Source organism: Cetorhinus maximus, chromosome 3 (assembly GCF_964194155.1).
Source record: "Cetorhinus maximus chromosome 3, sCetMax3.hap1.1, whole genome shotgun sequence".
Taxonomy (NCBI): domain Eukaryota; kingdom Metazoa; phylum Chordata; class Chondrichthyes; order Lamniformes; family Cetorhinidae; genus Cetorhinus; species Cetorhinus maximus.
Genome location: NC_135881.1, coordinates 68690266 through 68701059, shown reverse-complemented (window position 1 = coordinate 68701059; position 10794 = coordinate 68690266). Strand labels below are relative to the sequence as shown.

Here is a 10794-nt window from a genome sequence, read left to right as displayed (position 1 = left end):
CTTTATTTTTACTCAGCAAGTTGTTTCTTTTCTTCACACTTAAACGTTCTGTTGAAATTAAAGTGTAACGTTGTGCCAAACCTTATCTTTCCAAAATTTGCTCATTGGCCCTTTGAGTGAGAAAAAATTGGAAATGTGGCTCCTCGCACGTAAAGGTTACACAAGCCTATCTTAAACTTTTCTCTCTTGTCCACAAAAGTATTAAGCTGACCGTTTCCTCTTCACTAGTGTATTTTAGGAAAATAGTGAATGAACAAAAATGCACATTGACAAACTTCACAAATGCCTCTATGACATCATCGGCCTCCCAGTTCATCCTGGGCTGGAGCTGTACATTCATTGCTGTGGTGGCGGCAGTCATTTCTTTTTCGTACTGTAAGGAACATATCTTTTTAATTTCTGTTGGACTGTTTTAAAAAACATGTCTTTTTATTTTCTGTTGGACTGTGGATTGATTACAATGGCTGCAGTTTGAAAGACATGTCCACTGTAACAGGATGAGAGGTGTGTACAATGTTGCAGTTCTGGAACAGAGCGTACTATGGAAGACAGGATGGTGCTGGAAAGGAGTCCTGGACCAAGGGAGCTGCCTGTCAACAATGTTTTAATTGTGTCCTGACCAGGTGACCAGGTTTTGTGTGAGGGAGGTGCAGCAGAATAGCTCCTAGCCTGAAAGGAACAAGACCTAAAACCTCTCTCTCCTGTGTATGGAAGTTTCATGTAATTCCACAATAATAGCTTTTTCTCCTCATATCTCTATAACCTGCTCTCTGTGAAAAGCCCTGTCAAGAGGCAAAGGGGAAAACCACTGTTAGAGACATTGAAAAGCAAGTGCTCAACCAGTGAACTAAATACTGAGAATGCTGGAAGACCACCTTGTGTCATCAACAAGAACTGAAAGGAAGTTGGAAGACATCAATCAAAATCAACCCATCGAATCCTGTACTCCAGAATTGTTGCTATTGAACTGTTTTATCCCACCCTTCAAATCCATGTTTTTGTGTGTCTTGTATGTGTGTGTATAGGGATTTAAGAAAGGTGTAGAGTTTAATCTATAGTGTTAGAGGTCAGCAATTTATTTTTCATTCTTTTGCCACTGGTTAATGACAGTTTGTTCAATAAACAGTTATTTAATGATTAAGTTTACAAACCCGGTACTTGTATTCTGTTAACCTAAATTAAACAGTTAGGTAAAATTGGGGCAATCTGGTGGTTTGGTCAAACTTTTCACATTTGTCGTGGCTCGGGGAACAGTGGGGCTTGATATTACAGTGCACTATCCCCAGTGAGGCGTGACAGTCCAATTCATCAGTTTTTTTTCTCTCCCTCTGGCACAAATTCAGATTGATTTTTCTTAATCTAATTCAGCATTTATAATGTTTGTGTTTTACTCACAAACACCTACAGCCATGTTTCGTATGGTTCCCAGAAGTTTGAAATAATCACAGTTTTAGACACAAATACATTGAGTGTATTTTTACAGGTCTTACAATGTGCTGTGGAACAATACATTGTTGCTTTAGTACACTGACTGCGGTGATGTGGCACTCTGGATATACATATCTACTCATGACAATATAGTTTCTAAATCATTTTTACACTAGCTCTATAATCCTGAGTTTAATTCACAGAACAATTCAGAGTCATTCAGTGTTACTATGCTGTGTTATTTAATTTTAACCTTATCCCCTAGATCTGATTAATTAGAATACTGATTGCAAGTATATATTCGCCAATTTTAAAAGTTTCAATTTCCCTCCTAAACTTGAAATGCAGTTGTATTCTTGAACTGAAAACAACATTAGGTCAAACAGTTGTCCTAGGCTCTTTTCTGACTGCAAAGCCATTTTCATTAATAGCATTTGAGCTATCAATATCAGGAAAAGAGCAGCTCAAAATATGAAAGCAAAATATTGCGGATGCTGGAAATCTGGATACGCTCAGCACGTCAGGTAGCATCTGTGGGGAGAAACGGAGTTAACAGCTCAGGTCGGTGATCTTTCATCAGAACTTTTTATTACAAAAATATGAAGTCTTGCTATTTTTAATAATAAACAAAAATCAGTGTTAACAACGCATTGTGACGGAGTGGCTCTGGAACTCACAAGTAGCGAAAGTGGCAAAGCTCGTGGGCTGAATGCGCACGCGCGAGAGGCGCAGACGGCGGCGGAAGGTGACGCAGGCAGCGTGGCGGTGATGTGGTGTGTTAATGAGTTCCGGTGCGAGTGTTGAGGCGGAGTGAGCGGAGCAGTCGCTGGGGTAGTCGCTAGGCCCCGATTAATGTCATAGCGGCCGGGCACGGAGAGCGGCCGGAAACCGCACCGAACCGACCTTTGCTTCCTTCAGCTGGTAGGGCCTCGGCGGCGGAGGCTGGAAGTCGGGTGATTTTTTTTAAAAATATGTATTATATATTTTGCAGTGAGTTGCCTGTTATGAAGTCGGGTTGGGGATTGGAGGCGCAGCTGCCGGGTCTCGGGCTGTCAGTGAAGTCGCTGCATTTTTAAAAAAAAAACCCAAAATGGCGTCTCCCGGCTGCGTAGAATCGGCAGCAAAACCCAAAGAGAGGGAGAGGCGGGTTCGGTCGGCGCTAAGTTAGAGGCCGCCGAGGAGAGGAGGAGGCCCAGTGTTTGGGCTTGGGTCGGGTGGGTTAATGTGACAGACGGTGCTGTTGGTTTTTGGTGCCCTGCCCCCCCCCCCCCCCCCCGGCCGCCGCCTTCTTCTCCGGGCCCGAGTGTTTTTGTTGCAAGTCAGGGGTGACGTCAGCTGTGTAACTAGAGCAAGGGGCTTTTTTTCCCTGAAAGTTATTATTTAAAAGCTTCTATTATCAGTTGTAGGTTTGCTTGCAAAAAGAGATGATATGTAAACAGTCCTTCTGTTTCTATTCTAGTGGAGCCTGGGTTAGTGCTCGCAGCTGATGTAGTCTCTGTACTTTTGTAAGTAATTTCTTGAAGCGCATTAATTCACTCGGGCGGTGGTGGGGGGATGCCAAGAATCGGAATGCAAAACGGATTAACATTTTTTTAAAGCTAGCTATCCATTGTTACCCAGATAATATTGAAGCTTAACTATATTTTAGCTGTTTCAAAATTGTCCAATGTGTGAATGTTAGCGTTGAACAAAATTAGTCATAAGAGCTCAATTAGGAGTTGAATTACTAGGCCAACATTCTGTCCACTTTGTACAGCAAACCTCGACAGGTTTTAGAACTGGATGGCAGAGTTGCATGTTGACTGAAAATTGTGGGTAAACAAAAGTAATCATCCTTAAAATCAAAATACTGCGGAAGCTGGAAATCTGAAAAAACCGAAAATGCTGGGAACACTGAGTAGGATAGGTAACAACTGAATATGTAACTAGTGAGAGAATAAAGCAGGTTCAGTCTTAATTCTTTAATTTATTCATAATTATTGTGTTACTTGGAATTTCTGGAAATCTTGCTAAATAATTCTGTTCAGTGCTAGTTCCAATTAAATTGCAGTCACCTTGCTTTAGCCTGAAGATTTTTTCACAATCCTTTTTTGTGATCCTACTCTGTGCTGATTAAAACATGGCCATGTGTCCCCCCATGCACCAAATATTATTGCTCTTTAAAAAGAACTATTTCCCAAGATCTTTTTTTGGTGAATTAGGAGTGGAAGGATGCAAATGTTTATCAACTTATAAGTTGTTCAATTTCCAAGCAGGAAGTACTGCTTATTTTCTTGGGGAAATTCTTAAGTGGAAGTTTGTGATGGTAGCTAACAACTAAAATGTTTAATTGTAGGGCAGCAGGCATATTGCAGCTAATTACATTTTTCTGAGAAAATGTAAAAAAAAATAAATGAACACTTAACTGGCTATCTGTTGAATGGGCTGTCAGGACTTTAAACTTTGAATAAGGCTGCTTGAAACTTGAGGGGGAAAAAAATAAGTACTCTTTAATTACTTGATGATTACTTAATTCTTCTAATTTCCCCACAAATTGACTGCAAAATGAACTGGTTTACTATCAAATATGTAACTATACTCTTTCCCATAGCCTGTCTTTGTTTCTAAGTACTTTAGGACAGTGTTTAGCAGTCAGGTGCTAGAACAAATATCCCCAATATTGCTTGGTTACTATACACACCCTGAACAAAGTTACATGTACCAAATTCATCATTCTAATTATAATTGACTCATTAAACAGTTTTATTTGTAACCTAATGTACTTTGTTGCTAAATCTATTTCCCTATTTCTTATTATCTTATCGTTTTGACTGCCTCTTAACTTCATTGTAACCTCTGTATATTAATCCTATTCATTTGTAATCTACACTAGAGTTTCTCTTTCAAATATAAATTCTTTGTCTATAATTTTACCAAAGAGCCATTTTGTAAGTAACCAGAAGCTTGCTAGAATTCCTTTCCATGTAGTGCAGCCCTGACTAGTAAATGCAGCAACAGGTCGTTGAAGCAGCAGGATATTTACCTCTCATTTTCCCAGTGTTCATGAAAACTTTTGTAGCTGGGATGATTGGCTGCAATAAATGTTTTCAACTTTTTATATTTACAGTTTATAGCGTAATAGATAATTCTGTGTTGTCCCCTGCAACAACCGATGCTAAAACCATTTTTCATGGGCATTTTTAAGGTGACTTCCAAAATCATTTTAAGGTAACTTGATGAACAGTAATGTTATGTGAAAAAGCATAGCTTGGATTTAGGTTTTGGTTTTCTATGCAACTTTTGGAAAATATTTAGTTGAATTCTATGGAGATTAGATAGTGCTCATTGTAAATGAGTCACTTTAGTTGCCACTAGAAATTTAGCCTGTAATGAAACATTTAATGAAGTTGCCTTAGCTCATTTTGTTTGCAAGAATTCAAAATAGGATATATGATATGAGAGATTATTGTAAGTTTTGTCCTTGGTTTATAAATATAGGGAAGGCATAAAAATATAATGTTCCTGAGTCTTACCTGCTCTTGCTGTAATTTCCTATCCTGGATCCTAGCCAGTTCTGCTCCTTAGTCAGGCTTTGACACTACTTAAACTGTTAATGTAATAATACTGTATTTCCCATTTTTAAATATTGCGCTTGGAGTCTTCCTGTCATCAGTTTTACTTCATTCCTTGGCTTGGAGGCCCAGCTCTGCTCTCAACCCAAATGTGCCCTGCAACTTGTCTGTTATACATAGAAATAATGACTCTGCTCTCTGTCCACTTATGTGGCTGCGTCAGCCCTGCTCCTCAATACCTCCTCTGTCTGATTCAGCCCTCTTCACTCTTCTGTGGTTCCCTATCTCTGCCTCTTTCAGCCATGATATCCTCAATGTAAGTCTACTCATATTTTTCAAGCCATAACCTGTCCTATCCTACTGTCTAACTCTATCAACCACTACATTCTCCACTGCTACCAGCAGAAAGATGAGTGCTTGAAGTCGATACAGATCATCTGAGTCTTTTTTTCTTATATCCATTCATAGGATATGGGCATCACAGGCTAGGCCAGCATTTATTACCCATCCCTAATTGCCTTGAGAAGCTGGTGATGAGCTGCCGCCTTGAACTGCTGCAGCCCATGTGATGTAGGTACACCCACAGTGCTGTTAGGGAGGGAGTTGCAGGATTTTGACTCATATAATAGAATGGTGGATCAGGCTGAAGGGGGCTGAATGACCCATATAAATACTGTGGCTACAAGAGCAAGTCAGAGGCTAGGAATCCTGTGTCGAGTGACTCGCCTCCTGACTCTCCAAAGCCTGTCCATCATCTACAAGGCGCAAGTCAGGAGCGTGATGGAATACTCTCCACTTGCTTGGATGAATACAGCTCCAACAACACTCAAGAAGCTTGACACCATCCAGGACAAAACTGCCTGCTTGATTGGCACCCCTTCACAAACATTCACTCCCCCCCCCCCCCCCCCCCCCCAAACTGACTAACAGCAGTGTTTAGCATCTACAAGATGCACTGCAGAAATTCACCAAGCCTCCTTAGGCAGCACCTTCCAAACTCACAACCGCTACCATCTAGAAGGACATGGGAACATCACCACCTGAAAGTTTCCCTCGAAGCAACTCAGCATCCTGATTTGGCAATATATTGCCGTTCCTTCGCTGTCGCTGGATCAAAATCCTGGAACTCCTGCCCTAACAGCACTGTGGGTGTACCTACATCACAGAGACTGCAGCGGTTCAAGAAGGCAGCTCACCACCACCTTCTCAAGGGCAACTAGGTATGGGCAATAAATGCTGGCCCAGCCAGTGAAGCCCACATCCCGTGAATGAATAAAAAAAACCCAGGCTCCCTCCACAACTTTCTTCGGTACATCGCTGACTGTATGCATGCCGCTTCAAGCTCTCGTCTGGATTTGGAAAAATTTATCGATTTTGCTTCCAATTTCCACCCCCTCTCATCTTCACATGACCCATCTCTGACACTTCCCTTCCCTCTGTCTCCATTTCTGGTACTGCATACCAAAATTCATTACAAGCCCATCACTTCTACAGCTCCTCACCCTGCTTTCTGTAAGGACTCCATCCCATTCTTCCAGTTCCTCCGCCTCAGCCACATCTGTTCGAATGATGCCACCTTCCAAAACGATGCTTCTGACACATCTTTCCTTTTTCTTAACCGAGGTTCTCCCCCCGCCCCCCACCAACTGTGGTTGACAGGGCCCTCAACATTGTCTGACCCATCCCCTGCACCTCTGCCCTCACTCTTTCCCCTCACTTTGTTCCTTCATTGTCACTGGGTCAAAATCCTGGAGCTCGTTCCCAAACAGCACTGTGGGTGTACCTACACCACATGGACTGCAGTGGTTTAAGAAGGCAGTTTACCACCACCTTCTCAAGGGCAGGTAGGGATGGGCAGTAAATGTTGGCCTAGCCAGTGATGCCCACATCCCATGAATAAGAAAAAAATGCTGAACAGCTAATACTAGCTGTTAATTTCCAGATTATTTCATTTTGGTGACTTAGAAGCTTATTCTCAAAGTACCCATTATTCCGTCAACACCCACCATCCAAATTTACCCTCTCCTTCTGCTGCCTTCTCATAAACTACCCCCTTAAATACAATACTACTTACCTTATGCCATAGCTTTCCCCAATGCTAACCACACCATCCGCAATTATTTCCCCAACTAATTTTGTTGCAATCCCAGAAACTACCTTGAGCATTGTCTCTCACACTAATTATTTCCTCAGTTAGTCACTGCTGCTGCCTACCTCTACACTACTCTGTCTCAATTACTCTTGTCTTCCAAATCCTCAATAAATTCACCCCAAACTGCGAACGCAATCTTCCTACAATGCTGTCACAGATCAAACGCATCTCTTAATCACTGAGAGCCACTGTCACACCACATTTACATCCTAATGAACCAGCCTTCTGACTCCTCATCAGCAATGGAATGAAAGGTCCCCTAGCTTTTTATTCTTCCACTTAATTTTTATGCCTGCCTTGGCTGTTGATCAGATGCATTAGTGATGAGTAGCTGTTACTGTAAAGAGCCATAAAAGCTGTTTCTCAAATTATAAGCCCAATATTTACTAACTTCAACACGATACTAATCGTACTGATTTTTCCATTTTGTTGTTTTCGGGCTGAGATGCTATAATTCGAGTTGCTGCCAAGATGTGTTATGAAGTGAGTTCATGGCCAATATCTTATCCTGAGCTGCTGATCAGTCATTGCACCAAAATGTTTCTCTACTTCATTAAGCTGTCTGGAAATGAGTTGACCACCCATCCTTTCAGTGGAAGATTTTAAAAAAGCTATCAAAAATCTTGCTTCCACACTAAAAATGAGTTCCCAGGTGACTGAAGCACCCAATGTGTGACCTGTTTCTGTCACAGGTGGGGCATTTGGTGGTAAGGGGAGCGGGTGGGTGATGTGTCTGGGTTGCCACGCGCTCCTTTTGCTGTCGATGCTTGGCTTCAGCTAGAGTTTGGTGATGAGACTTGGTGTTCAGATCTTTCCTGGATGCTTTCCCTCTACTTTGGGCAGCCTTGGACCAGGGATTCCCAGACGTCTGCATTACCCAAACTAACGACATTGGAGTTTAGAAGAATGAGAGGCGACCTTATTGAAACATATAAGATTCTTAAGGGGCTTGACAGGGTAGATGCTGAGAGGTTGTTTCCCCTTGTGGGAGAGTCTAGGACCAGAGGGCATAATCTGAGTAGAGTTGCCCATTTAAGACAGATGAGGAGGGTTGTGAATTTGTGGAATTCTTTACCGCAGAGGGCTGTAGAGGCTATGTTGTTAAGTATATTCGAGGCTGAGATAAATTTTTAATCAGTGAGAGAATTGAAGGTTATGGGGAAAAGGCAGGAAAGTTGTTGAGGATTATCAGATCAGCCATGACCTCATTGAATGGTGGAGCAGACTCGATGGGCCGATTGGCCTACTTCTGCTCCTACGTTTTAGGGATGTTGAAATAGCTCCAAAGAACAAATGTCATTGATAATCTTTGGTGATATAATCTGTTTAATGCTGCTGTTTGTAAGAGTTACTTAGTGCAGTTAGATTGTCCTACAGAAATCGTCTGGCTAGACCTGACGTTCCAAAACAAAGATCAACTGCTGTGTGGTTGCATCACAATTGAATATTGTCATAAGGAATATTCCATTCCCCTCTATTCCTGTTACCAACTTTCTTTCCTTGGCTGCTCCCTGCACATGCTGAATTATCCTGTCATATAGATGTTGGGTGCTGACAGCTCCCCAGCTGCCTGCTTTATTTCTTCATAAATTAGTCTCAATGGTTAGTGTTGTTGCAGTATTCAAATAGACTGCATTGCCAGTGTACAACCTTATCTATAAACATACTTTTAGCAAGGACCAGAGGATATTGGTGTTCCTTCCATCATAAGGTTGGAACTGGGGATATTTGCTGATGATTGCACAATGTTCAGCACCATTCATGACTCAGATATTGAAGCAGTCCAAGTCCAAGTCAGCAAGACCTGGACAGTATCCAAGCTTGGACTCTCACAAGTGGAAACTAACATTTGTGCCACATAAGTGCTAGGCAATGACCATCTCCAAGAGAGAATCTAACAGTCACCCCCTGACGTTCAATGTGATTACCATTGTTGAATCCCCCTCTATCAACATCCTGGGATTTACCATTGACCTGAAACTGAACTGGATGAACCATATAAATACTGCGGCTACAAGAGCAGGTCAGAGGCCAGGAATCCTGCGGCGAGTAACTCACCACCTGACTCCCCGAAGTCTGTCCAGCATCTGCAAGGCATAAGTCAGGAGTGTGAAGGAATACTCTCCACTGGCCTGGATGAGTGCAGCTACAGCAACACGAGAAACTTGACACCACCCAGGGCAAAGCAGCCAGCTTGATTGGCACCCCTTCCACAATCATTCACTCCCTCCAGCACCAATGAATAGTGGCAGCAGTGTGTAGCATCTACAAAATGCACTGCAGAAACTCACCAAGCCTCCAAACCCATGACCACTACCATCCAGAAGGACAAGGGCAGTAGATACGTGGGAATATCACCACCTGGAAGATCCCCTCCAAGCCACTCACCACCCTTGGAAATATATCGCTGTTGCTTCACTGTCGCTGGGTCAAAATCCTGGAACTCTGTTCCTAACAGCACTGTGGGTGTACCTACACCACATAGACTGTAGCGGTTCAAGAAAGCAGCTCACCACCACCACCTCGGTCAATTAGGAGTGGGCAATAAATGCTGGCCTAACCAGCGACACCCACATTCCGTAAATGAATTTTTAAAAATTGGGTGGGAATCATGGCTAACTTTTTTATCATAATCCATTAAATCAGTCCTAACACTCTCATGCATTGCTGCGTATTTGCCCTATTTTGTTCTGTGCTGCACACATTTTGTGACTGTAGAATTGAGACTTTCTGATTTTTGCCCTTTTCTGGTCATTTAAAAAACTCTGGGTGCCAGTAATTTTTTTTGCGAAAAATAAAACCTTGGCATTTTTTTTCTTTCATGGGGCCTGAGTGCTCCTGGGAAGCCAGCATTTGTTGTCCACCCCTAATTGCCCTTTAACTGAATGGCTTGCTGGAGTGAACCCCATTGCTGTGGGCCTGCAATCAAATGGAAGCCAGACCAGGTAAGGACTGCAGATCTCCTTCCCCAAAACGACATTAATGAACTAGATGGGTTTTTGTCATGGACTAGATTTATATTCCAGATTTATGAATTGAATTTAAATTCCATCACCTGCCGTGGTGTGATTTATGTCTCCAGAGCCCATGGAATCCAGGGCAATTTGTCAAATTGGATCCAAAATTGGCTCAGTCGAAGGTAATAGTCGAAGGTTATTTTTGTGACTGGAAGCCTGTGCCCAGTGGCATATTGCAGGGTTTGGTGCTGGGACCCTTGCTGTTTATGGTGTACACTAATCATCTAGTTATGGATGTAGGAGTTATGATCAGTAAGTTCCCAGATGACACGAAAATTGGCGATGTGATAAATAGCGAGGAGCCCATAAGAGGTAGGAGCAGAAGTTGGCCATTTGGCCCATTGAGTCTGCTCCGTCAGTCAGAGATCCTGGCTGATCTGATAATCCTCAACAACTTTCCTGCCTATCCCCCATAATCAGTGAGGGAATCAAGGGTTAAAAATCTGTCTATCTCAGCCTCAAACATACTTAACAACACAGCCTCTACAGCCCTCTGTGGTAAAGAATTCCACAGATTCACTACCCTCTGAGAGAAAAAATTCCTCCATCTCTGTTATAAATGGGTGCCCCCTTCCCCAGAGATTATGCCCTTTGGTCCTAGTCCCTCCCACAAGGGGAAACAACCTCTCAGCATCTACCCTGTCAA

The 10794-nt window shown here is 42.5% G+C and overlaps 1 protein-coding gene across 5 annotated transcripts in view; it reads left to right on the top strand.

The window, feature by feature from the left end:
• The first annotated feature begins 2158 nt into the window (after positions 1-2158).
• The window catches only part of rab5aa (RAB5A, member RAS oncogene family, a), a 40318-nt gene continuing 31682 nt past the window's right edge, over positions 2159-10794 (top strand). Inside the window, exons 1-2 of one of the 5 annotated variants that reach the window (XM_078538512.1) lie at positions 2206-2381; positions 2888-2933. The gene's annotated coding sequence lies outside the window, so the exon portion shown is untranslated. Of the gene's footprint in view, positions 2419-2887; positions 2934-10794 lie in introns of all 5 variants that reach the window. The other 4 variants (XM_078538513.1, XM_078538509.1, XM_078538510.1 and 1 more) reach the window with 4 other exon arrangements.